Raw genomic sequence first — 11,784 nt, 5'->3', positions numbered from 1 at the left:
AATCAATCCCATGTGGAACGGAGGACCCCATGTGCATCTAGGTCTAAAGTACTCACTTACTCCACACTCAAAGCTTGATTGCCAAGGAAGAAAACGCTTTGCTGATTGACCCATCCTATTTCTGCAGGATATACTGTTGTATGATGGAGAGCAGGACCATGTAGGAGGCTCTGTTTCCATCTGTCAGGATCTCAGTCCCTTGTGAGCTGCTTCCTTTTCCTCTTTCCAGATGAATTTGCACAAGGACTCACTGGAGACACATGCAGCATTAAGCAGACGTGCAATATAACACACACATTCATAAGCCATAAAAATGAAGCCTTCCATGCTTTATTCCAGCTAATCAAATGTCTTCTCTCACACGGAGGATATAGGTCCTTTATATCATGTCCTCATATTGTTACAAACAAACTCTTAAATATGTCGCTTCTTTTCTTTTTATTATTTTAATGGGAAAACTACCTCTGTAGTCTGCCACATGAAAGCCATGAAAGCAGGTTTGCCTTCAACAGTGGCCATGCTGATTACAAAGCCTGGTAGGTATTTAATTAAAACAGTTGGATTTTGTGTACTTCTTTCAGATAAAACCATCAAAAAGCATTTGTGACTCATTACAATCATAACGGAAGTGCTATCATATTTGCCTTTTTATATTGCTTATTTTGATTAAAAATACTGAATGCCAGACATACCTTTTGCTGCTCGTGACAGTGCAGCCCTCCTCCGAGAGAGGAAGAGGATGCTACGTGACACTCTGGGCATGCTGAGGCACAGCTGCCTTGGCACATCTGTGAGATAACCGGGCACATCTCTAGCCAGATGGTCACTTGGCTGATAGACACAAAGTCATGACATTTTACTCATCTGGATGCTCTGGGCTGCTGGGTTAGATTCATCTCAGCGCTGACCTCGCTGCACCATGGAGGCTCTGTGCGCACATCCCGATTGCAAGAAAAATTCCAGCAGACCACACAGGTTCCCAGGGAGCAAAGAAACCTCCATCCTGCAGGTGCTGCTCGTCCCACCTCACAGAGCTACTCAATTCTCTGTGCAAATCGACATGACATGAATCCAAATTATATTCTAAGTCAAACCCACCAGTGACTGGAATATGCACAGAATTTACTCCAGATTGCCCTGTATTTTTTCTTTGCCCTCCTTGTGCTTCCCCTCCACCCCCAGATGGTCCATGGACAAACCCTGGTGTCGCTCGCCCCTGGAGATCTCCAGCTGTGCAGATGGGCAGCTGTGGGGACAACAAGTGCTGGAAATCTCCTCTGTCTCCATGTCCTGTCACCATGTGCAAATTTAAACAAGGGACAGGGCTTGTTTCTTCCTCCTGCAGGGCAACTGCAGCAAAGCAACCCATGCCATGACAGCCTTGAGCAAAGACTAACTTCAGCATTAAAAGCCAAAATTAGTGCAAGCTGCAGCCCAGTGGCAGAGACCTTTTCAAAAGATCACGGAGGAGGACCTTGCTGCAGGAAGGTCTGTGGAAATCAGCCCTCCCAAGGGACAGCAGTTCTCGTGGGGCAGAAACCATCCATGTCCACCCATGCAAAACACTAGATGCTCTGTGAGCATCTCGGAGCATTTTGAGTACCCAGACCTCGTGGACAGACCATAAATGAGGGCTAGAAGCCACCACATGCTTCCTTGTGCCTCGTTTCCAATACCAGGGGACATCCCTGCTGCCTGGCGGGTGGCATGTAGGTACGATCAGTCTCAGACAATTTATTTTTACTACCACGCATAAACACTGTGCTGGAATTGTCACTCTGACTTAGGAGGTGACAGATTTTCTTAACCACTTTTTTTCCTTCCTTTTTTCCCCTTGCTCAACACCTTCTAACCCATCTCCAAAACAGCAATTCCCAAGTAGCTTTTGATGATGGTTTCCACAGCAAAGCCTGAGTGCAGCCACTTCCTAGGTGGTTCCCTGGAGGCTACAAGAAGGACAGGTCAAATTTATTGGATATTTCTTTTTCTTGTGCCCAGGAACCATTTTGCACGCTGAAAATAGAAGTATCATTTTAAATGAGCAGCTCAGACAGACCTAATCACCCAAATACAGATGAAATCACTTAAAAATTTTGAATCTGGCAACCTTGTATATTTTAATTATAGACTACAGTGATATTCTGCTGAAAGCAATTATGTTGTAGCTCTTCCCACACACAGGCAGTCCCGGCTGTGCTCCCCAATGGCAGTTAAGCAAATCAGGCATCATTTATGCATTAAAAAAAAAAAAAAAAGGGGGGGGAAAAACAATCCATTTTGGTCAGTCTTTTGAAATAAGGCAGAAGTTCAGTGTCCTGGACACAGCCTTATTTCATATACATGTGTGTATTTAGGTAGATGAATATAGGTATGTTGATTCCAGCAGAAGAAATGTATATATCTGCCTCAAGAAATACCTTTTTTCATGCTTTTTGAATGGCCTCTTGTTTTTGCTGTGAAAATGGACTTCCCTGCTTCGTCAGTACTTTTTAAACTTGCCACAGCCAGAAAAGATACCTCTGTTTAGAATCAGAGAAATGATCCACGAAAAAATTAAAATGAAAGGTATCTGTTTCAGGGGGTTGGACAGGCCAACAAGCGCGGCTTGCTGCAATGCGGTCGAGACATCCAGATACAGTTCATGCTACTGATACCCCTTGCTCTCCCTTCAAAATTAACCCCAATGAATGGAGCCTTTTGTAGTAGGGAAAGGAACAGACAGAAATCACAATAATCTCTTTCTAGCCAGGCCTCCGTAGCTGCGGGTGAGTCAACAGCCTTGCCTGGTGCTGCAGAAGAAGGAAAACAGCAATTTCTTAGCGGTTTCCTCGGCATGTTGGAACTGGAGGAGATCTCCTCTCATCCAGCTCTTTGCACCTCGGGCTTGTTGCTGGCATTGACTGTGTTCCAGCCATTCAAGGGTCGCAGAGTTGTGGGCTGTGAATTGAACCCTTCACGGAGTTGGTTTGTCCCCCGTGGACACCTGGGCACCCATCGGGTGGCACAGAGGTGGCCTTCATCTAGCTGCACTGGAGCTTGGCTTTTGCCTTCTTCGTGCGCGTGCATTCCCTGAGCCAAAGCCCTAACTCTCCATAAGGACTTATGCTCCTTTCCTGTTATTTTAAAACTAAGTGCTTTGCACATTTGGGAAGTATTATTAAATAATAGTCTGAGTAACGGTCTGTGGTTGGAGTTAATTCCTTCCAGTTCTCAAAGTGTCTAATTACACTTTCTTCAATGTTAACAGTACGAATTGCTTCAAATGTGCAAAGATGTCTTGTAAAAAAAGGAAAAAAAGAAAAAAAAAAAAGGAAGAAAAAAAAAAGAAAGAAAAAAAAAATGAAAGCTTTAGTTCATCGCTCCAGAGTGAAGGTCTGGGACTAAAAGGAACCCGAATGTCTTCTGACCTCAGTGCGATTTGCAGCTCTGCACGTCTTCGACTGACTGTCTTTAAGGAATAAGAAACAATGAACCAGATGCTCCTGGTATAAACCCAGGTGACCCCTTTTTAAACATTACCAGTATTTCCCAGCTTCAAGACAGGTCTGGATTCAACTTAGACCCGTATCAACTGAAGACACAGTCAGGCAAACATTGGAAATCCTGTCTTAAGAGATGGTCCCCTGTCTTGAGCAATGGCCCCCTTTGCTTGGCCCTCTTTGTTTGGAGGACTTGGCCCCCTTTGCTTGGATGGTGCAAGCACATGCTGACCGACTATCAGATCCAAGGGCAAAGCCATGAGAAGGGGAATGGGGCTTCAGCTGAGGGGTTTTTCCTCACAGCTGGGACAGGTGTGGAGGGTATACATGGACCTCTGGCAGATTGGTTGAAAACAGTAATTTGTTAAACCACCAAATTTAGTTATATTCAGTGATGAACTTCAAAGGTTGGTGGAACAACATCACAGCTTTCCCATGGAGACATCTTCTCACTATTGGAAGGACATTTCATTTTTTTTACTATGGGCAATTTAGGAAAAGGGATGCACGCTTCAGCTGATCTTTCTGATAACGGTTGGGTGACTCAAGTGGTAGGGAAGAGACCTCTGGGGCAGAACAAACTGCCAGGCTGTGAGGAACAGCCAGCTTTGCATATTGTCCTTTGGTGCTTGAGAAACAACCTCTGTGAAGGCATCAACAGCTCCATCATGCTCACAGCCAGCACTGACCATCATGTCAGCCTCACTTCTGCACCATCACAATACATTTTTGTCCACCCCTGACTTTGGCTGCATTCAAAAATATGGATTTCATGATTATCTGAATTTTGTCCCATTGTGAGACCATATAGGGGGGAAAAAAGTATGTGGATCATTTGAAAGGATTGAGAAGATGAGCTTCTGGCTCACAGAAGTGCATATGGCTTTGCTCTGTGTGGCCCGTTTCATGTGATACCCTGGGCTGATGCTGTTGATTAAGTAGCTGTGTACTCTGACCCCTCTGAGGGATGGACACATCCAATTTGAACCGTGGCCTACAGAAGTAGATGTGGTATCCTCCAGGACTGGGTGAGCTCACATTGTGATTTATTTTTCTTTCCTGGGGTTTGTGACTGAATCAGACGGGAGAGAGGAAGTTAAGGTTTGTTCTTTCTAAAGATTTATTTCGTTACATCTGCAACAAGTCAAGAAGAGAACAGGGTAGAAAGGCTTTTGGTTTTGGGCCTGGAACAAAGCTCAGTGCTTGAGATAAACAAATGGGAGAAAAGGAATTATCAAAGAAAGAGCTGGCCACAGACTGTTAGGAGCTTTACTGCAATGGGCTGAGAAACTTTGGTAACTGAAACCAAACTGAAAGCTGACTGAACTCTGTGAGGCGAAGGGAAGAGCAGATGATTGAGGCACCTTGAGGAAGATCTCCCTGTCTGTCTCTCCAGGTCTCCTATTCTGCTCTTACATGTGGAGATACCTGGCATGGAAAATATCTCAAGACTCAAATTACAGGAGCAAAGCAATTTCTCAGGTGTATGAGCTGCATGGCTTTGACGGCCATGAAGCACAAGCTGTGAAGCACATTTGCCTCTGTTGAGCCACCTGCTTAATGAGATAGGGCTGCTCAATCCTTGCTACAAGCACTGAATGACCTCAGCAAAGACAAGATGTAGATGGGCAGCACTGGTGTGATGTACTCTTGGATATGTGCAGACAGAAGCTATACAAGACAGTAGATCAGAAGTCTGATACTTCCCGTACGAGACTTCTCTCAGTTGGGTGCAAAATTGTCAAGTATTCAATTCTGAGCAGTTTTCTGAAAATGTTGCAGAATGACCATTACTCTTGGCCCAAGTTTCCACTTTTATAAATAGATTATAATAATTTCAACCTACTGCTCAGACCAATGTAGGGGCAAAAGATCTGAGAGATATAGAATTTGAAAGAATAATAATAATAATAATAATTCATTTCTCTGTGAAAGACAGCAGGGAAGAAGAGAGAAATGGTGAAACTTTCATTTCCATAGTGCTAAACCAGCAACAACAAAAAACAACTCAAACTAATAAACTGCTTGTTAAATAAATTTCAAAGAATTACTCTAAAATGAATGCCAATTTGTTCTGAGGAGATTTTCGGTTTGTTTGTTCTTAATTGCTTGCAAATATTGAGTCACCAAAATGCATTTTCCAAAGTATCTTCTAAAGGGCTCAGAGGAGCATGCTCAGCTCCTCTCCACCCGGCCTTAGCACCGCTCTGTCCTTAGGATGTTGGTGATGCAGGAGCTCTCGATAGCTGGTGGCAAGAGATAAGCCCTTCTAGAAAGCAGTTGTCCCCAGTGCAAGCTGACAGCCTGTAGCCGTTACCTGTGCTATCTGCACACTCCTTATCTCATTGATATCCCTATCAGCCTGTGCGGGTGAGGCTGGTGAGATAGCCAAGTGGCACAATTAGCAATAATTAGCCCAATGGGAAGTGCATTCTGTGGCTGTTCCCTGGACGAAGCAGGTTGGTGAGGTGGCAGGTAGCATCTCCCCTTCTTCCAGAGAGCCTCGTGCCAACGTGAGGAGGGGCTGATGGTGGAGGTGGGCAGCCAGGTCTCCATCCTGAGAGATGGCAGGGTGCACAAGAGGTGCACACTTCCATACAGGTGCACAGGGGCAGGGTAAATGTGCTAAAATTGATAAAATTTAAGCAGATTGATCATGCATGTGATGGTCCATGACATCTGAAACATGGAGCAACTTGCTAGGACTTACTGCTTCTCACTGAGTTCACCAGGATGAGGAAATATCTCCAAAGCAAGATAGTCCTTGAGCTGAGCTCCAGCCCTCAGTATCCTTTATGGTCAAAACAGGGGAAAATCTGAGTAAAGATGAGGTATGGGCTGGTTCCCTCTGCCTCCTGTACACCAGTTAATTTGCATCAGCTCCATTGCCCAGGGCCAGGGAGGGCCCTGGCTGCTCATGCTCAAAGCTGGGTTTTTAAGTTGACTTTCTAGGTTTGCTTTTGAAGTCCAGTTTCTAAGCACTCACCGCTGAAGTGAGAGTTGTCCTGTCTCCAACCTGTGCTGCTCAGTCCCACAGCGTGGTAGGACATGTCCTTCTTCTGCCTCCATGTGCAGCTCTTGTACAGTTCAAGACTCTGTGCATGACATCTCCGCATGAACAGCGGACTCTGAGAGCCTGTGTTGCTGGCCAGAAACCTGTAAAGCAGAAGGAAAATTGTTTTGGTGGCAGAACTACAAATGCTCAGTAAAGTGCAGCTTGTTTCAGTGCTTTTTATGTGGTTCTGTGCTGACTTTTCCTCCCCTAATTCACAGCAGAAGTGAAACAGAGTGTAGTAGAGATTGAGCATGAATATTTTGCATTTGGTTAATGGGAACAATTACAGAAGTTTCTTCTTTTTCTTTTGCCAAGTTGTGATATGAAATCATTTGCTGGATTCCTGTTTCCATGGGAACAATTAGTTTCATACCATTTTTGTTTTATACATCAATGAGGTTAGTAACTAAATGAAGGCCAACACTTCATAAATGTATTGTCTCACGCAATAATCAAGTAACTACCAAGTACCGTGGTTAAATGCACTTAAAATGTAGTGAAACCAGCTCCATAACACGCTTATGAGTGTGTAAATATTTATTGATCTGATATGGCACATGTTTTATGAGTCAAAAGTATCCAGCATGGGTGTTTAGGTGTTGCTGTGCTCCCTGACTTTTGGGTCAGGTCCAGATCCTCAATGGCCCTGGATGCCTGGAGCCTTCTCCAGAGGAGAGTCTGGGGACTTGTGGTGTGACACGAATGGACGTCAGCTGCCTCTGATCCTGGAAGGTCCCTTAGCTGCCAGTTTTTCTCGAAGCCAAAGGAAAGCTGAGGGCGGATAACGTGCAGGACCTCCTAGGCCAGCGGTTTGTGTGCTCACAACATGGGGACATGCCAGGGACATGCCTGGTTCCCCGGCCTTTCTCCAAGGTCTCTTTACATATTTTCTCCTTAAAATAAAATATACAAAGAGTGCACACAGCACAGATTGGAATTCGGGACTCTGCCCACTCCCTCCCCAGCACATCTGGGAGCCTTTCCCTTGCAAAGCCAAACAGCTGCACAACGAGGCATGGAGTTTCCCAGGGGCTGTTGGGGAGGAAGGCAAAGGCGAGGAAGGGAACCGAGTCCAGGGTCTAATGCCCCTGTGAGTGGTTTAGCTGGGAGGCCGCTCGGTACCGCAGAGACAGGATTGCCACCAAGTGCAGCCCTTGTGGAAGGGAGGGCCTGGAGGCCTCAAAGATGCTGCTGTTCCCTTCTCCATCGAGATGTCCATGCGGGAAGGAGCCCCAACCTACTGCAGGAGCTCACACACATGTTCTGACATGGGTGACCAAGTGTCTTTTTAGAACTAGTCTCCATTGCCATCAGAGTGATCTAAATACCCTTCAGTACCTGGGGCAGAGCGACCGACAGGGTTGAGTTCCCTGACACAAGGCTCAGTCCAGTCTCAAAATGAGTCACTCAGAAAGCTAAGCAGAAACTGGGGAGTAGCATGCTTTAATGAGTAGATAGGGGGAAAAAAACAGCACAAAAACCTCTATATTGGCCTCTATATTTCACTGGGCAGTGGATCAGCATCTTATCTCCTTTGTCACCTTCTCTTTGACCATGTTCATCTCTTCTTTGATCAGCTCTTATGGAAGAAGAAAAAGACATCCTCCTCTTCATTAAGGAAGGAATTTTACACAAATGGCTGTGGAAAAAAAGAAAGAAAGAAAGAAAGAAAAATAACATTTTCATTTTTTTAATTAAAAAAAATAAAGTAGAATTCTGTTTGGAGCTTTTTCTTGTCTCACAGGAAGGTCGTGTGATGCACACAGAAACAGTCCACCTCGTTCCTGGAGAACAGTTGGATCATGCTTGGTGACTCTTCTGAAGAAATTTCTTGGATGAACGTGGTTGTTTTGTCCTTCCAGGCAAAAGTGAACAAAAACTGCACAAAGAAACTTCAGATTAAATTATTTTTGACCTGATTCTAAAGGAAACAGTTTCCACCCAGGAGAGAATGGTTTGTCCATGTGTATGGAACGGATTCTGGCTGTTCATTCATCGCAAGAATTGAATGAATTGAAAGAAATGCAATGAATTGCATTTATTTCTATAATCCTTTCTGCTAACAAATATGAAGGGCTTGATTCATCACAGCGTGACATTGAAAGAAGTACTGTCTGCTGTATGAAAGCAATATATCGACTGATACATCCATCCATTTCAGACAGACACCCATCTGACAGATCTGTTTCTCCCCTTCCTCTATGTGGCATCCACATGGCTTCTCTGCTTGTGGTTTATGTGTCTTTGGCCACACCACAATGTCTTAGTCATAGCTCATGCTAAGGGCAGCCTCATAAAGAGCCCCAGACCAGATATCTACCTTGCAGGGCTGATTGCCTTGTCAGATCCTGCCTTGGTCCATTTGGCCCAAGTTGCATGGCCAAGGATGAGGGTGCAGAGAGTGCATGGGCACCCTCTTGCAGAAAACACTGAAGTGGGGACAGAGTGTGTGCCTGCTCTCATGCAAAAACGCAGATAGGAGGCCAATCTGCAGAGGAAAACAGGCTCAAGTCTGCACTTAATGGCCAGTGTAAACATTCCCCCTTGAAATCTCTTTGCAGAACCAGCCTCCAATATCTCTCTGCTATTCCCCATTCCCCCTTTACCACCCAACCTCCTGACCTTGCAAAAGTCTCCCAGGGGTCAGAGCTTGGGCCTGGAGCAGATGCTGAAGTCTGGGATCAGGGGTGGGTGGCCTGAGGGCTGGACAGTGCAACATTCCTCCATAGAGTCTCTGGTTAAGATAAAGGAGCCCCACACTGTGATTTACTCCAAGGGAGTGGAGTTACAGTGTGACCTATATGTTCCCTGGCAGATTAGCCAGGAAAAAAAACCCTACAGGATAAAAAACTTTCAATCTTTTAATAATGGCTCACCTTAGAGAAACAACTAATTATATATTGCCCAAACTTCCCTTCTGGTCTGGCCCATGAACCCTCTCTCACAGCCTCCAAGCCCACATTGCCATGTGTGTGATTTGACCAAATTTGCTATAATGGAGAGGTAAATGGTGCACACACTCGCAGAAACAGTCATTCTTGCATTAAAAGAGATGCCAAAGTTAGCGTTTCACCCTCAGTCTCTCCACACCTGCATTGTAGGTTCCTGAGATGCCCAGTCCAGGTGCCACAAGCCCCAGTGGAATTTGGAGCCAGCAACCAGACACTTAAACAAATGTGACTGCTTTACCCTGCATCCCCCTGCCTTGCAACCAGTCTATCGCTCAAGAACATTGTCAAGGAAAGGCTTTTCCAGCACTGCTGGGTGATTGCTGAGAAATAGGTTCAAGGAGAGATGAGCCCAGATTAGTCTGAGTTATGACTCCACATTTAAGGTCATACTGAGAATGTGACATCAAAACCGGGCTGAATTCTTTTAATATATCATAAACCTTCAGCAAGCACAGCAGATGACTTTGGAATTTGAGTACTTACTTCTTTTTCCCATATATTTTGTTGTGCAATTCCCACTCCTGAGAAGAACACCAAGTTCTCTTCTTATTTTTTAAACAAGCCAAAAGAGGTAACACTAATAATCTGGTCCACAGCCACCGATAGCTTCTCTCATTGCTGCAGCACAAGTAGGACAAACAGTCTGAAGTCCATCTAAGGAAACTCATCGAAATGAATCAGGTAACAAATAGAAAACATACAGTTTACGCAACAGCATGCAACTAAGAAATCTTCCCTTGGCAAAACAATAGGGCCATTGTATTCGCCCATCTGAGCAGTCAGCAAACTCTACTAGTCCAGGGCTGTAATGAATTAAAGGCTTTTCTGCAGCAGATACAATTGCTGCTCGTTACTAAGAAAAGCACGTTGTCTGAAACACCGCAGCGCGCCGACGGCACGCGTCCGTGTTCCGAGCACAGGCTCGAAACTTGCAGGAGAGACGCAGGGAAAGCGATTGCCAGACTTCGGAGACCCGATTTTCTGCTCATTTCTCCCATTTTGCAGGTGAAAGGGACTCGGAAACGTGGTTGTGAGGAATGCTTTTAGCCCAAAAGGCAGCTGCGTTGCCAACACTTCGAGACACCGGGTCAGATGGACGCGAGGGCACTGACAGCTCTGCGGCTGCCGTGATAAGGACTGTCAATATCCATGATTGCTGGATGCCCTCTCCTTGGAGGTTTTCAAGACTCAGCTAAACAAACCCTTGGCCGACTTGATCTCCTGGTGGTGACAGACCTGCCTGGACCCAGAGGCTGGACCAGAGCCCTCAAGTGCCCCCCTGGACCCTGCGAGTGACTCCTGAAGCTCCCGGGCAGCAGGTCATGGGCTGGGGGTATCAAGACACCGCAGTTCATTTTCTATCTTCCCAATTTCTACACAGCCTTGGCAAGGCACTAAATCCATGGCTGTTTCTATCTCCAGGCAACCTGGTCTATCTAGGGTGTAAATTCCTCTTTTGGGGGGTCATCTCCTGCTGTTAACACGGCCAGCAGATCGACAGGGATCTGCTGCTGGCTCTGTGCAGAGAAACAGAGGAAAGCAAAGACAGAGAGGCCTCTCAGCAAGAGATAGCAGGGTTATTTCCAGCTGCGTGTGGAGCGTTGTTGGAAAACTGCAGCTATTTCAACACCAGAAATGGTTAAAACTGATCTGTTAACACTTTTGATAGGCTTCTACCAGCAATTAGGGCTTACCGTAGAGCTCAGCGAGACAGGAGGGATCAAATCCCGGTGGTGGAAGTTAGGAAGTGAAATGCCAAGAACAATAACTAGAACAATGTCATGAATTTCCTCCAACACAACACTGAAGGACTGTGATAGGGAATATTTTGATGAGTCTGAATTGGTTTCACTTATGAAATTCTAATCAAGCCTATTCATTTCTTGGGTTTTGCTTTTAGAAGCTGGCAAAAGTTTGAATTGCTACCAGGGCTCTGCATCATTGGAGTTGGTCCTGGGATCCTTTCTTGTCTTTCCTGAGGCTCAAAACCAGGGAGCAACTTCACCAGAGTTGGGGAAAGGGAGCTGAGACCCATGGAGCTGTCTTTCTCCTTCACCTCCTTTCCCAGAGCATGCACATACCATGTGTCATGTTGAAACTGGATGCACCTGCTAGAGGAGCTGTGTGGGGGCAGACATTATACACCAGTTATAAATCCTTAGGCTATCAACAGCCTTTAGTAAACATTTGGACAATCCTTCCTACCTCTCGGTCATCCAAATATTTGCATCATGCGGGGCTGCTAGCCGTTTCCTGACATGCTGCGTATCTAAGAATATCCTCGGATCGTAGGTCGGTT

At 45.5% G+C, this 11,784-nt stretch overlaps 1 long non-coding RNA gene across 3 annotated transcripts; it reads right to left on the bottom strand.

Moving 5' to 3' along the window:
* Positions 1–1,932: 1,932 nt before the first annotated feature.
* LOC148593924 (uncharacterized) lies at positions 1,933–10,116 on the bottom strand. 3 transcript variants are annotated; one of them, XR_015913618.1, is made up of 3 exons: positions 9,969–10,116; positions 6,466–6,635; positions 1,933–2,013 (listed from the first exon to the last, which is right to left on the bottom strand). It is a non-coding gene; the product is annotated as an uncharacterized LOC148593924 (long non-coding RNA). The 3 variants fall into 3 exon arrangements; XR_015913616.1 differs by lacking the exon at positions 1,933–2,013 and adding an exon at positions 4,578–4,613; XR_015913617.1 differs by lacking the exon at positions 1,933–2,013 and adding an exon at positions 5,664–5,725.
* Between the last annotated feature and the right edge of the window lie 1,668 nt (positions 10,117–11,784).

The sequence above is a fragment of the Tinamus guttatus genome, unplaced genomic scaffold, assembly GCF_059628265.1.
Source record: "Tinamus guttatus ecotype Peru unplaced genomic scaffold, ASM5962826v1 Tinamus_guttatus_pri_ptg000323l, whole genome shotgun sequence".
Classification (NCBI taxonomy): Eukaryota; Metazoa; Chordata; class Aves; order Tinamiformes; family Tinamidae; genus Tinamus; species Tinamus guttatus.
Note: the sequence above shows the minus strand (reverse complement) of the source record. Positions and strands in the feature narration are given on the sequence as shown.